Raw genomic sequence first — 16,066 nt, 5'->3', positions numbered from 1 at the left:
AATGTAAGAATACAGAGAAAGAGAAGTCAGGGCTGGAGATATAAATCTGGGAATCCACTTAATGGTAATTTCCAAGTAAGAGTTAGCACTAGTGAGAGCTCCCAGCATACCTTAACACTCATTGGTAAGACAGTCAATGTCTCCACACTGGCAGACAGTAGTGAAAGAGATGATAAAAGCCAAGCTAAAAATCCTCCCATTCTTCCTGTTTAGACTGTATAAAGTCACTGGAAACTGACTCCTTATGGTCTTAACTATCTGCATTAAAAAGAGTTATGCACAACCCTATTCTAACAGCACTCAAGAGGCTAGAAAATTGCTATTGGTAGAGCAGGATATTTATAGAAGTGGGAATCCTCTATTCTAGTTTCCTACTCTCCCCTTGGTCACACTTCCACATAAGTGCAGCTACCTTCACTGCTCTAGGCTCTGTTCCTTGCTAATTGCATTCAGACTGCCCTTTAATTCACTAGTTCCTCTTCGATGGAAATTAATTTCTCCACCTTTTGTTTTTCAGATTTCATTGTTCTCATCACTATTTGAAATAAATCAAGGGTATTTATTGAGCGCTTAGACTATCTGGCTACTGCTACTGAAGCAATGTGGCCAAGTGAAAAGAGCACACACCTGGGAGTCAGAGGACCTAATCAGTTGCCTGCTGTGTGACCTCATGCAAGTCATTTTACTTCTCTGTGACTCAGTTAACTCATCTGTAAAATGAGGATTAAATGTTTTCCTTCCTATTTAGACTGTGAGTCCCTTGAGGAATGGGAACTGAACCTAACCCAATTATCTTGTATCTGTCCCAGAGCTCAGTGCAATCTTGACACATAGTAAGTGCTTTAAATTACCACAGTCATTATTAATCATCAAGGAGGACATATCTTTTCAGCCTCCGATCCTCACCTGCCTCACCCCACAAAAAAACAAGCCCCCACTCTGTGGTTATGACTACAGGCATTTAAAAGAAAAAAAAGCAAAGAGCCCTCTAGCAGCATTTTGTTATATCTGCTGTAAGTGGCAATCAATAGTATTTGAGTGTTTACTGTGTGCAGAGCACTGTGCAAAGTGCTTGGGGAATACAATATAAAAGAATTGGTGGATACACTCCCCGTCCACAAGGAACTTAGAGTCTAGAGGGTAAATACTCAAACTAATCAGGATTTGCCTCTCCAACCCAGATTAAGGACATGCACAGCAGGAAGAGGAACAAGAGTCAAGTCAATAGGATAAAAAAATTCAGTCACAAAACACTTATAAAGGTCCTCCAGGCAATTCATAATGATTTTCTGGAAGAGAGAAGTGGCAAAAATAAATCCACCAAATAATCAAAAAAGGCTACATAAACCCCAAACTTCACATAGATTAGCAGAACAAACTGCAAAAATCAAAAAGCTCTTTGTGCTGCTGTCACCAAAACGCTTAACTTTTGTAGGCCGGCCCTTCCAACTAAATGGGAGCTTAGGGAAGACCTACTTTCAAAGTGATAGATACAAAGGGTGAACTGAGCTGAAGTTTTCAGTGGGCCTAGAGTCAAAAGATCTGTTTTTACACAAGCTGCCCTTTTGGGTTCAAATGAGTCACCGTTAGTATCTTAAGAAATAAGCAGAAAGGCTCCATCTGTACCCAAAATTGGATTCCCAAATATAAAAGGGTGGGTGAGACTAGAAAGGACATTGAAAGTTAAAGAGGGGAGAAAAAAGGATGGATGAATAAAGAAAGGCTATATTCATGTATAAATACAAACTTTCAACAACTTGCCAATCACTCCCCTCCCTTTAACTGACCATGACCTAGATATAGAAATGAAACAATTACATATCGACTAGGTCTGAAAAACTAAGCATATCAGAATGTACACAAAAAAGAAGACATTCCTTCTATGACTTGATATCTGAAGAAAGCCAGCCAACTATGGAGCAGCATGGCTCACTGGAAAGAACCCGGGCTTGGGAGTCAGAGGTCATGGGTTCTAATCCCAGCTCTGTCATTTGTCAGCTGTGTGACTGTGGGCAAGTCACTTAACTTCTCTGTGCCTCAGTTATCTCATCTGGAAAATGGGGATTAAGACTGTGAGCCTCACGAGGAACAACCTAATTACCCTGTATCTACCCCAGCGCTTAGAACAGTGCTCTGCACATAGTAAGTGCTTAACAAATACCAACATTATTATTATTATGGAGTTCAAATTTTGTTTTCCAACTCTATTTTTAAAAGCAGATTCATGAAGTTGGGAAGACAAAAACAAAAGGCCTGGCATGATTCTGATCTGCCCCAAATTAAGGGATGGGTGGATACAAGTAGTAATTTAGGACTTTTACAGGTGATACAGGAAACTACTCTCTCTAGACTGTAAGCTCATTGTGGGCAGGGAATGTGAGCCCGTTGTGGGATAGGGACTGTCTCTGTTGCCAAATTGTACTTTCCAAGCGCTTAGTACAGTGCTGTGCACCCAGTAAGCGCTCAATAAATATGACTGAATGAATGTGTCTATTTATTGTTGTAACGTACTTTCCCAAGCACTCAGAACAGTGCTTTACATACAGTAAGCGAGTGCTTTACATACAGTAAGCGAATAAATATGACAGTGAATGAATGTCAACCAAAACAATTACTACCAGAGGTTTTGAAGAAGCTCAAGTACATTCAGGCACAATTATGGTCCAATAGAATTATTCGCAAAGGAACTTCTGCCATTATGAGACGCCAGTCAGAATTTACAAGTCACATTCCTATTACTGTTGCATCAGGGATCCTCATTTCTTTTCTCTCTCTCTCTCTCCCCCCTCTCTAGTAAATTACTGGGCCTTGTCCAGAGAGGACAGGACGAGAGGGGGGAAAAGGAGAGATGACAAAGAGCAGGAATTAAAGTAGTCAGAGGAAGGAATTCTACAAAAGTAGCAAACATCATCTGAGAAGCAAAGATACCTCAACCCTGGAATGCCAGGGCCAGCACTTTTCATTTGGCAGGTGCAGCACACTGGACCGTTCCATATTATTTCCAGCCCTGCAAATATTTAACTTTCGGGGGACTAGTTAATTGTTGAAAAAATTTCGGAGGGAGCTTAAGTTCACTTCCTTATAACTTATTTTCTTCACGATTCATTCAGCAGAAAGGAATATGAAATAGCTACGTCAAAAGCTTTTCTTTCCTTCTTTAGTCAGTACTATCTTCTCTTTGTATCCTTATACAGTACGAAAGGAAAGGCAAGAAAAGCCCTGAGACCAGATTTTTTTCTCTTTGTAAACTGAAATACTGCTCAGTCACTGAAACATACTGGGGAAATTTAATATTTTTTCACTGACTGAATGCACGGTAGGTCCTACGGGGTGGCATTTCTCAGTCAGATGCGCAATTTCCTTTTCTAGCTGGACCTACTAGGAAACTTGTATATGGACAAAAGGACACAGTCAAAGCTGCATATAGTTAAAAGGATCATCTACTGAACCAACCATTTAGAATTAGTACAGTTCAATTTCATACCTGTGGAACACACGCAACCCACATATCGCTTGTAATGATCTGGGAACCCTCAAAGTTGGGCCTCTCCTCAGACATATGTCTTCCCCTTTCTCTTTTCCCATGACACTCAGTTCTCTGCCAAGAAGAAATATTGTGAGGAGTTGCTTGGGGAAATTGGCAAACTCAGAGAGGAGGGATGATCCCTTCCCTTTCTCTCCTCTTCCGAGCTCCCAACGCTTGCCCTGTTTGTGAGAGATGCTGACTTTATAAACAATTCCCATTTGTCATAGTTCTACTACTGTCTTTTCTGAATCACTTTTAAAAATGCCCCCAGAAACTCTGTGAAGGGTCTATGCCAAGGAAGCAGACTATGCAAATGAAGGGGTCTAACTGCCTATCAAGAAATATCTTAGGATTTGAAACTTGAAGCAATTAACATGGACAATTCATTCCACAGTTACACTCCAGTAACAGCAGATGTACTAGAAGTAGGGATTATTTAAAAAAAAAAAAACCAAAACACAGCTTCGTGCTGCAGAACATAATATTGCCAGATATCAATCACAGGCATGCATGCCATCTAACCACCCATCAGCAAAAGGCAATCAGATATCACAAATGTAGCTATCAGATTTCAAAATTAATCAATGAAATAAACTATAACATGATCAGCTAAATAATTCCTTAGGGAAGGAGTTTCCACAGAACTAAAGAGTCAACTTGCTAAATGCCTGGCAAAAAGGAAAATCAAAATTCTCTTCACAAATTAATTTTTAAATGACGGTGCTACTTGCAGGTGAGTTTATTTCACTTGTTTCTGCATATTAACGTCAAAACATCAGATTGTGTCAAAACTCATTTAAGAAATAGTAAATTTTGATGCCTGTCTCACATCTCATCCCAGTTCCACCCTTGAGAAATAAGACTGTTATTATATTGTCTTGCATTTGTTCCTGATAGATGTATAAATTTGATTAAGATGTGATACAATTATTATTAAAGGCCATTTCCTGCTAAACTAGGACTTGTTCACCTGCAGAGGCAGGGGAAATAATAATAATATTAATGATGATGACAATAATAGTGAAGCTTGGTACACTTCCTATGTACCAAGAGCTGGACAAGTAGATATAAGTCAGTCAGGTTGGACGCAGTTCCTTGTCCCACATTGGGCTCCCGATCTAAGTAGGAAGAAGAAAGTAATCCGATCCCCATTTTACAGATTAGGACCCAGGGACAGAAGTAGTTAAATGACTTGTGCGCAGTCACACAGCAGGCGAGTGGAGGAGCCAGGAATAGAAGCCAGGTCCTCCAACTCCCAAGCCATTTCCATTAGGTTGGGCTGCTTCCCTGGAAATCAGAAATCCTGGGTTTTAGTCCTGGTTTTGTAAGTAAAGGAATGTTGATGACAGTGAAATCACTGATTAAGATTTCTAACCAAAGGACCACCTAGCGCCTTCCACAAGTTGGATGAGCCCACCAGCAAATGTGGAAAACAGCTGCCTAAAGTGTAGCGGTTACTAAGGTTACTGCCTGCCCTATGGCAGAACATCGACATTACGCTGAAGTAACCTCAGCTTCATATGGATCTTTTACAAAATAGTAATCTTCAGTGTGTACTTTGGAATGCACTGCGCCTCTGCCCATCTTCTCTCTTGCTGTACTCTGTACTCCAAACAAAAATACAACTGGCAGGGATGAGAGTGTGGCGCCAAGAAAAATCACTGGCATCATATCAATTCCTCACCCTCGATCCCAATACTTCCTCAGTTCAACGTGGCCCTCCACCTTCACCATCGACACAAATATCCTAATGCACATCACCAGGCTTCAACTCTGCCCTGTGAGTTGCCCTGGGGCAGTCCCATCTCTGTCCCATTAGACCGCTCCCACATCCCAACTCCTGGTCTCATTACCCACCTCTTCAAATAGGCAGTCTCCAGTCCCAAAGGTTTAGGGAACAGAACTTGGTAAGCTGGAGGCAGTGGGTTTGTACATTCCAAGTGCTTAGTACAGTGCTCTGCACATAGTAAGCGCTCAATAAATACTATTGAATGAATGAATGAAGCCAGTAGATGGGGTTTGCTTCCAGTTTTCCATCTCAAGCAAAAGATTTAAGTCAGACCAAAAGTCAACACTCATGTTTTGAATCACAAAGGGAAGCAGCATGGCAAAGTGGATATAGCACGGACCAGAGAGTCAGAGAAAGTCATGGGTTCTAATCCCGGCTCCGCCACTTGTCTGCTGCGTGATCTTGGGCAAGTCACTTCACTGGGCTTCAGTTACCTCAACTGGAAAATGGGGATTGATCCTGGGAGCCCCACGGGGGTCAACCTGACAACCTTGTATCTACCCCAGTACTTAGAACAGTGCTTGGCACATAATAAGTGCCTAACAAATAGTTTTTTTAGGTGGCCTGGGAGTCAGAAGGACTGGGTTCCAATGCGGGCTCTGCTACATGTCTGCTGTGTGACCTTAGGCAAGTCACTTTACTTCTCTGGGCCTCAGTTGCCTCATCTGTAAAAATGTGGATTAAGGGTGTGAACCCCAAATGGGAGAGGGACTGTTTCCAACCTGATTAACTTGTATCTATCCCAGCACTTAGAACAGTGCTTGACCACAGTAAGACCTTAACAAGTGTCATAGTAACAATTATGCCATTATTATTATTATATTATTTAAAAGGACCATAAATGAAAAGCATACTTTTTGGTTTAACTACACTCCTGATCCGAACATAAAAATGCAGCAAAGGTATATACGATGTCAATATAAATTTAATTGTACTCTCCCAGGCATTTAGTACAGTGCACTGCATATAATAAGCACTTAAATGCCATTGGTTGATTGTCAAGAAAACTTTTAAATTATAAAGCATGCCTTAAAAATTACCCTAAGATCATGGTACTAAATATTGCAGCAGTAATTTTTCTAATGTCTAATTCAAGTAAAAAGTTCATTGGAAGGCTATTACAGTGAGCAATTAATATGTGACATCTTCAAAATAGGTATTTGTGCTGAAATGTATATTAAAAGAAAATACAGCATTAACTTCTGAAAAGATATGGTTTTTCTCTTCATCTAAACCTTGTAGTTTCCCACCTTCTCAATCAATCTAGGTTAATTCCATCATTACAATTCCACTCTTTGGTGTACTTGAATCTTCTCTGCCTTCCATCCCAGAGAACTGAAAACTCAATTCAATGTACCATATCATCAAGCCTCACTCTCATGTTTTTCCTTCCATCATCCCTCTAGACAGTAAGCTCACTGTGGGCAGAGAACATATCTACCAATATTGCTTCACTGACTCCCCCAAGCTCTTAGTACAGTGCTGTGCACACAGTAAACACTCAATAAATGTGATTGATGGATCTACAGAGCACTGTGACTAAGCAGTTGAGAAGAGTATGCAAAAGTGAAAAATAATCCCTTCCCTTAAGGAGTTTACAATTTAAAGGGGAAACAGACACAAATCACTGACAAGTTGTGTGAGGAGAGAGAATGCAGCTACAACTGGAAGAGACAGAAATATGGACAGATCAGTAAATAGATAAATGACAAATGGAGTACATAACTGTACATAAATAAACTATACATAAAACTACATAAACGCTAAGGATTGCTTTATAAACACAACTACTAAGAGCAGCCTTCGGGGTAAAAAGTTCTACAGGGAGGAAATTACAAATGACGAAATTCAAGTCTAGAATCCAGGAGAGGAACTTTTGACTCAGCTCCAAACTAGACTTGAATACTGCTGTATAATAGGAAAATCTAGATTTGAGACCTGCTGTTGGTCTTGTGGAAAAAAGCATACCCCTGAGAATCAGAAGAACTGGATTCTAGCACTAATTCTGCCCGGAGCTGGCTGATGTGGGCGAAAACCACACATGCAGAACACAATTTGCTACTTTCTTGCCTATGCGCTCATTCATTCGTGCTGTGTCTCAGCAGAAACATCACCGGAGGGGATGAGAGAATGTGAGTGGCCCTAAGCAAGCCACTAACACTATAATCACTTCCTCTGTGCAGGACAGAGGCTCGCTCAGCTGTCCTTCCTGACAAGAGATTCCATCAATCTAATTTTAGTGTGCTAGAAAAATCAGTCTTAGTTTAAAAAATTCAACCAGTACTGAATAATATATTGAACTTCTGTAAAAAGAATAAAGTGTACTATTGCAATTTTAAAGTTTATGAGAATGGAATTTGTAACAGAAGCAAAGAATTATACTGTTTCAATGATATGACCTCCAAATGGATGCGTAATACAAATCTGATTCAATACAAATAAATATCCCCTATTCTAAAAGTATTGATTTATATTGGAGTGCCTGTGTGCAAAGCACTGCCCTAAACACTTGAAAGCAATTGAAGAGCTTACACTCTAAAGTTAACATTAAAATGTGTTTCCTCACAAGCCAGTTCCCCAAATCCCAACACCCACAATCACATTATGCATTCTAACCCTCCATATACGAGTATGTCAAATCATGTTTGAAATTTTCTTTCTTTCAGACTGCTCTGCCAAGTTGTAAATTTGGCTTCCAGCTATAATTGAGAAAAATGGCTGGATAATCTGATTTGAAATGAACATACGTTTTTAATATCATTACTGTTTAAGGATAACATTTGAAGGGAAAGATTTTGATAGGTTCTGTACATGACAGAGAAACAAAATGTTGCCCTGACAGTATGATGCACTGTATTAAGCGCTTGGAAAGTACAAAAAGTGACAAATTCCTAACCATAAGTTTACACTCTCATGGGGAAGGCAAATGGATATTATTAGCCTAAACTTTACCACTTACCATAGCTCACCAGGCTATTTCTTTTGGTGCCACAAGGCTAATTTAACTATAAACTCTTTACAATGAAATGTATTTTAAGGTATAAATCGCCACATGATTTAAATAGGAATATTTTTACATTGTCATGCTGTCATAAACCTATCTCAAATGCAAAAGAATTTCAGCATTAATTTAACCCCACATGCACTAACCACGTTCCTTCCATGAGCCTAAACTTTTAATGAAGATTTCTTTTGAACACTAATTTTCATCTGCAAGGATAGTTAGAATTTAGAGGTAAACCTCTTGAAAACTTCAGTGCTCCAAAACAGAGCTATAACTATCCATTTTAAGGTAGTTACATTTTAAGAAGCTATGTATATATATCGACACACGCACATTGGCTCATTTAATATTTTATATCATTTTGGAGCCTTCAGACCAGGAGGAGAGATTAATCTTTGCATGTATAGATTAATTAAGTTAGCACAAGAAAAAAATGTAGTCTTGAACAATGTTACCTGGCAAACAAGTGGTGAAAAACTCCAAACCGTTTCTTCGGTCTTGGTGATGCACACTCTACATATGCGGTGATACGACACTCTTCAGGCCTGAGTCTGTGATGGCACCTGATGAAATGTGTTGGAACCGAACCTTAAATCCACCAGTGACATTTACTGAATGCTGACTGTGCACAGAGCACTGTCTTAAGCACTTGGGAAAGCACTCTCTAACAGAGTTGGTAGGCATGTTCCCTGGCCACCACAAGCTTTCGGTCTAGAGGGGGAGAACTTTGAAGGATGCTCCCTTGTTTTGTAATAGTAGGAAACCGCAGTGTAGGAGCCAAGAGGAAATGGCACACTGAGAAAAACTGATTCCTTATTAAGCTAGTGCTAAAGGGTGTGGGCTGTGTAGCTAGATTGATGGAAGGATACAAGGTCTAGTCTGCATGCTCATCTCTGGAATATCCATCAGTCACTTCTCTTTGAGGGACCACAGCCCCTGGACCCCTCAACTCCTAAGTGACCCATCCATGATTAGGGTTAGTACAAGATATAATTTTGAGAACTGGTAGCCTTAGGCCAACGCCACCACAACATCATCCATTTTAAGTGTGAGTTACTGGGAGAGTCCTTCTTAATGACCACTACATTGTGAGTTGTAGCCGTGGTTATACAGTGGGAAGGTGGGCCTACAGAATCACTTCTCTGGCTAGTTATCAGCTTATTCCATTTTTATGATGACCTTTTCCTCTGGAATAAGGCTTTCATTTTTGTATTGTCTAGCTAAACAACTCTTAAATCTGTAATCTAAAGTGAAGTCAGTCAGAAGTTGGGCTGTTGAACTTTTAAGAGGCACTGTGGCCTACTGAGAAGAGCGTGGAATCATGAGTTGCAGATTTCAGTCATGTGTGAGGCTGTGGGCAAGTCACAACCTCTCCATGCCTGTTTCCTCAAATTAAAAGCTCTACAGGTTGGGGGGAAGGTAGTATAAAGGCTTCTAGTTTTTTTTAACTGGACTTGTAGACCCGCTCATCTCAAATTTCTGATAAGATCTGAGAGCTTTAGATAGGCAGCATGGCCTAGTGGAAAGAGTATGGGCCTGGGAATCAGCGGTCTTGGGTTCTAAACCTGGCTCCGCCATGTGCCCGCTGTGTGACCTGAAGCATGTCACTTCAGTTCCCTGTGCTTCCCTTACCTCATCTGTAAAATGAAGATTAAATCCTCCTCCTCCCTACAACTTGGACTGTGAGTCCCATGAGGGAAAAGGACCGTGTCCAACCTGATAAACTTGCACCTAAATAGTACTTAACAAGAGTAAACACCTAAATACCATTTTTTAAAATGTCAGGATGGAAAATATCCAAAATTGTTATCTCCTCAACTGAGTTCCTTATGCTACTTGCTACTTCTTTCCTAGTTCATAATGAGATAGTTTCCACAGGTTGTTGAGGTGCACATCAGACATAACTGCAGTGCAATTACTTTATGTTAGCCAATTATAGGTTTGTAGAAATCTAGAGGTTTCATAACTGGGTGTCTGTCAAAAGGTTATTTTACTTCTGCAATTTATTAAAATCCTATTTGACTAAACTGGCCTTGCATATAGCTTAATTTTTTATTATATTTACAAGTGGATTCATTGGTAACTCTGGGTTTATAATTCCTACTTACTACTCCATGGCTGAATTTTTTTTGCCAACCAAGTTTTCCACCAGACCCTAAGAAACCTTTCTCAAGTTACACATAAGACAAAATTCTGGGTGTTTATTGGAACTTGGTCTTTCATAGTCAAACTATAAATTTGTTTTTATATGCTGACATTTAAACACGTGACATTTCACAGTAATTAATAACAACTGCAGTGTAGGTTATCCATTTACTATATGCCAGGCACTGGACTAAGCACAAGGGTGGATAAAGATAGTCAGGACACAATCCTGAACCTCCCCAAGCCTCCTCAATGGCAAAACATTAAATGCCACCGTGACTGTTCCGATACAAATGACAGTACTTCAGAGCAGATGCTATTTACCTCTTTGGTAATGCCCAGCTCTGGCTCTGGATGGGTGATGAGAAATGTGAGGGGCACTCCAGGTTAGGGATGGGAGAAAAACTAGGCTATGCTCCCATTCTTTCAGTCAGCAAGGTGTGGTTTCCAGTCTGGGGACTTCTGAGATTCCCATCATCACCAGGAAGCTGCGAGCCAAACCAGAACAGTTGGACACACAATGCCCGAAGATTGCTACCCTGGCAGGGGTAGTTTCAAATGCCTCACCCCCACCGGGCAGCAGTGGCTGAGAATACCTGGTCATTCCTTTAAGGAAAGTTTTACTTCCATCCCTGAACCCCCTTCTTAGGCTACTACTATTGAGTTACTTGGAACTTTCCTTCCCCGCAGACTGGCGGACAGCTTTCTGGGAACTTGATAGTTGCTGCAGACTTATGAGGTAGGATATTTCTAATCATCCAGCTCGTGAAAAAAAATGACAGTGACAAAGCCTGTATAGTTTCTATTTTGCTATGGGGAGTTACGTGCTTAGGGAAAGTCTCTCGGGATGAATTCTGAATGAAAACTGTCAAGGACTAACTGGAAGTTATATGTAGGTTGGTTGGCTTTTTTAGAAAAATACTCCTTTTATTCGATGTCTGTGTTCTACATTGTAACCCACTGTGTTCTCAATTTTGTCAAGTTGTTAGGAGTCATCTTCTGTGGACCCATTTAAAAATATCTCATTTGATGAACTCTGGTTATGAAACATGATGGCAATGTGTAGATATACTTTTTTATTAGGTGTATTAACATTTCCCTAAAGCCTGTTACAGACTGTAAAGGAAGTTGATGGTTGACAATCACAGAAACCATTTTGAAAAAGTAGGAAAATAGTGTCTGAAGTTAGTTTAGTGCTATATACACGTGTATTCATTATCCCACAAGAAGGAAAGATTCAGGGAAAGGTCTTTGCTTTTGTCTGGAAACTAGACAAATTCCTCAACACCTGAGCAGAAAAACTCTGAAGAGAAGTGGAGCCACTTGTGCCATAATGTGTGCTTTCGCTTTGCATTCTGTACAGCATACAACAACTGAATTAGGGAAGGCTTTTCTGACTTGCATGTTGGGCTGGATACAGACAGCCTAGTGCCGTGTTGAAAAGAAACGGTTGTGCACAGGCACACCATGTCAGACAGCAAATACTGCAACATAAGTTTTCCTTAAAGTAAGGTTTAAGTATCTGAAAAACTGATTGTACTGTATTACTTACCGCATTACTATCTATGCTTGTGTTGCCAAGCCATCCCCTGGAGGCTTGGCTCATTCTCCTCCCAAATCTAAAATCCAAGTTGTGTTTTCCTCATGGAACTATTGTATTCCTTTACTTGGAATACATGGAACACTTGCACCTTTACTCTGTTTTTAACTTTAATGGCGCTGGCAGTTTAAGAAGGGGGTATTCATTCAGGATGAGGGAAGAGGAAGTGGTAAAGTGACTTTAAATCTTTCCAGTCCAGTGTATTCCGGTAAGTTGCTGATATGTAGGATGGCTGCTTAATTAGTATGTTTACTTCCAGCTGGATGTGCCAATTAAAAGAATAGTCTTAGGGTGCAGAATGAGGAATACGCTTTCAGGTGAAATTGGAAAACATGAAAATCTGCATATAGAACAAGGCTTCACATGTTTTTGCCTGAGGCAAGTCAATTTTTGACTCTAATGAGCATGTTTGCAGCTGGCTTCCCTGCTCTCTAGCCCCATGGGGTGTCGGCGATTAGATGATCTTCCCACCATGCCTCTCTTGCTCTTTAACCTAGAGATGGATGGAAATTTCCTAAGATTTTTTTTTCCCATCACCAGAAACAAGGAGAAGTTTGGGCAGCCTCTGCTTACTCTTCAACCTTATATGTGTTTTCAATTCATTCCTTCAGGGGGTAGACATTTTCCCCTTTTCCTAGCTCAAATGGAGAGCAATTCAGAAACCTGTAAAATTGTCATCTCTTGGAAATCACCCACTAGCCAGGGAGAAGTAATTCTATAAAGCCTCTGCCAAGAAAAGATAGTGCAGCTGCCACTACCCCTGGGTTCTGAATTCTTTTGGTTAAAATCACATCTGCTAAACTCACTGAGTTTCTCCAAAGACAGCAGCCATCAGAACATGGGATGAATTCCACATCAGCCCTAGATCTCCGATTCTAGGCGGCCTCTCTGAAACTAGAATCGGTAGAAGAGCATTTGTTGTGTCCAAGTGCTATCTCCCTCCCACTCTAACCAAGACGTCAGCTGGAAACCTGCCAGCAGATTCCACTTTACTCCCTTCCTCCAGAAAAGGAGTCCTGGTTTCATGTCTCACTCCCTTCCCCCAGAAAAGGAGTCCTGGTTTCATGTCTATCATCCACCTAAATCAAACCACCATTTTTAGCTTTCCTTCTGCCACACCGAGTCCCTAAAACAGACCTGCATCCACTGTTTTCTGGGAGCAGAGGTGGGAAGAAAATAAAAACTAGGTGGAACCAAATGGCACCATGACCTCAAGATGCTCATTATCCTCTCTCTCTTCTGACCATGCATGCTCTCAGGAAACTGTCACATTGCATCCTACTGCAGGACATATGTGGGCTTTGTGAACCGTCATTCACAAATAAGAGCTTTTATGCAAGTGATTCAAGATCTTTTGATGATCTTGACAGCATGGTGAGCTCCTCAGAGGATAAGAATCTTATTTGACACCAGCTTCCAGTATGGCTACATAGAATCCCTTGCACACAATTGGATTTAGTAAACAGCCCCACATTACTCAAACAAGTCCTCGCCAATTCCAACAGTCATATCACCGTGAAGGAATCTGAGGATCTTGATAAATTTCAAAGGGCAACTTAGATATGTTGGTGGCATTCAATGGTTTTGAAAGATCAGCAACTCTATATAGAGGTCTTGAAACTATTCCCTACAAGTGCACCAACCATAGGACAGTATTAATATTAGAAAGAAATTCCTTTCCAAGCAATAAAACGTTTAACATTTTCAAGCTAAATCCCATCTCGGCCATGCCTTTTTTTCTAGCAAAGGATCACAATCTCATATCTTTTATGTGGTTAATCTCAGAGCTGATTTGGAGATCAAACATCAAGCCTTACAATCCCATCCAAATTTATTTTAAAAGCTGTGACCAGGGTCATTACAGGGATGGGATGGATACTGGGTAATACCAGAAAAACTCAACCATGGACTTAGCCGGATATAAACAATAACACACAGTTCTGCCATTGCCTACATTATTCATTTTGGTTACCACACTGTGAGGGAATTAGGGAACATTCATCTGATGGGAGCTTGTTTTGGAATCAGAAGACTGTGTGGTCAAAATACAAAGGTGCACATGGCATCAGAACAGGTGAGTATAAGAGAGCAAGTTTTCCTTAATGGGGGTTTTCCACTAATGCAATTTGCCATGTTCAAAGAAAAGTAGGTACACAAGTTAAATAAAAAAAGAAAAACAGGAGGTGCTAAATGTTGCAATGCACATTATACATATATACAAATAAGTAGTACTATACTGCTAGAAAAACTAATTTGCCCAAGTAATTTCTGGAAAATCTTGCAATCTACCTAAAATCCTTGCAGATTTTCTCTCTGGAGAAGAGCATATATATGAGTCACCCTGAAAAACAATGAATACAGCACAAGAAGGGGCAGGAGAAGTGCAGTGTTTAAAAAGACCTGTTCAACTACAGCAAACTTTTAAAGGGGGCTAGTTTCACAATAAACTCAACCTTCTCCCCCAACATTTTATTAAAGAAGCTATTCATTTTATCTCTTCTCCCTTTTCTTCCGTATAAGTACTTTTTCCATCTCTAATGACACTGATGATCAGTAGCATAAAAAATTTAGTGAAGATAATGAATAGAGAAAAGACAGATAATCCACAATCAGTCCCTGAAAATCAAGTTGGCTGCAGTAGTCAACCCATTTACTTCTACTTCTTGGTTAGTAGGAAGGAAAACTGACATATGTTATTCTTAAACCATACATGATTATTTAAAAATACCCTTAACTTTATTTTTTCCAATGCCACATTACACACCCAGTTCTTGCTATTCCACATTGCTTTCATTTCAAGATTCGCATATAACAATATGGAATAATTAGCAAACGTCCTGCCACAACATGAGTCTGTTCGTACAATCCAAAAGTTGACGGTTACAAATTCGGAGTAGGAAGAAACGGGTTTACACATATCATCAGCCCAGGGAAGATTCTGACATGCTTCCAGCCTTTACTTCCCCCTCACTAAACCGTAGAGTACTTTCTGTTTTTGCTACTTTGGAAGACTTGGTATAGCTAGCTAGAATTGGGTGGTAAGGGTGTAAAGCATTCTGCTAATAGTGGACACTGCAAGGACACAAATTCCTCAAGGTTCAAAATGTCAAGGAGCTATGACTGAACCAGCAGTCATCTGTAGAAAGAAGGTAAAATGGACCTTACCTGTAAAAATATTGGGATGCCTATCCATCTGGGAGCTCACTACATCAGTGGCAGGAGGCATCACTGCTGCCCAGCCAATTCACCACCAGCTCCTCATTTAAAAAGGCGGGTGCCTGGATGGATGGAGCCCTTTTCTGTATGGTTACTCTGGCTTCCCTTTCTTCCCCTACACCCTCCATCTTTTCCCCAGTCTATTTCCAATTCTCTTGGAAGTAGAAGTACTCTCTCCAGCATACACACTCTACACAGAGGCTTCTCCACAGGCAAAGCAACCTTCTGCAAATACACAACCTCCACCCACAGCCCCACGCTCCCCAAACACAAATACCCTTTGTTTCAGAGGTGCCTCTGACAGACCGCTGGTCTCTCCGTCTTCAAATCCCTACTAAAATCACATCTCCTCCTGGGAATCTTTTCTAAGCTCTCTCCCCCAGCTCAATTTCCCTCCCTCACCTATACACTTGAGTCCAAACCTCCCTAAGCACTTGTGGACTCAGCCCACCAGCAACCTCACTTCCACAAGTAGCCTTGTTCTCAGTTGCCTTCCCTACCTGTAATTCATTTTAAACCTGTCTTCCCCGCTAGACTGTACGATCCTTGAGGACAGGGACTGTGTTGGACTACTGTATTCTCCAAAGTGCTTAGAATGGTGCTCAGCACAGAAGTGCTCAAGAAACTTTCTACAAATAATCAATCTCCTATGCAAGCAAACGAGACAACCTCTGCCTCAGTGCCAAGGGCAAAAAGGCACTGGGTACCCTTGAAACCTAATCCAAGCTGTGGCCCACATTATGAACTCCTCTTTTCTTCCTCCTCAGGTCTAATAATAATAATATT

The 16,066-nt window shown here is 40.6% G+C and overlaps 1 protein-coding gene across 4 annotated transcripts in view; it reads right to left on the bottom strand.

Moving 5' to 3' along the window:
- The window catches only part of LRBA (LPS responsive beige-like anchor protein), a 552,105-nt gene that overhangs the window by 521,051 nt on the left and 14,988 nt on the right, over positions 1–16,066 (bottom strand). The gene's annotated exons all lie outside the window — the stretch shown is intronic.

This window comes from Ornithorhynchus anatinus, chromosome 12, assembly GCF_004115215.2.
Source record: "Ornithorhynchus anatinus isolate Pmale09 chromosome 12, mOrnAna1.pri.v4, whole genome shotgun sequence".
NCBI classification, from domain to species: Eukaryota; Metazoa; Chordata; class Mammalia; order Monotremata; family Ornithorhynchidae; genus Ornithorhynchus; species Ornithorhynchus anatinus.
This window is presented reverse-complemented; position numbering and strand designations above follow the sequence as displayed.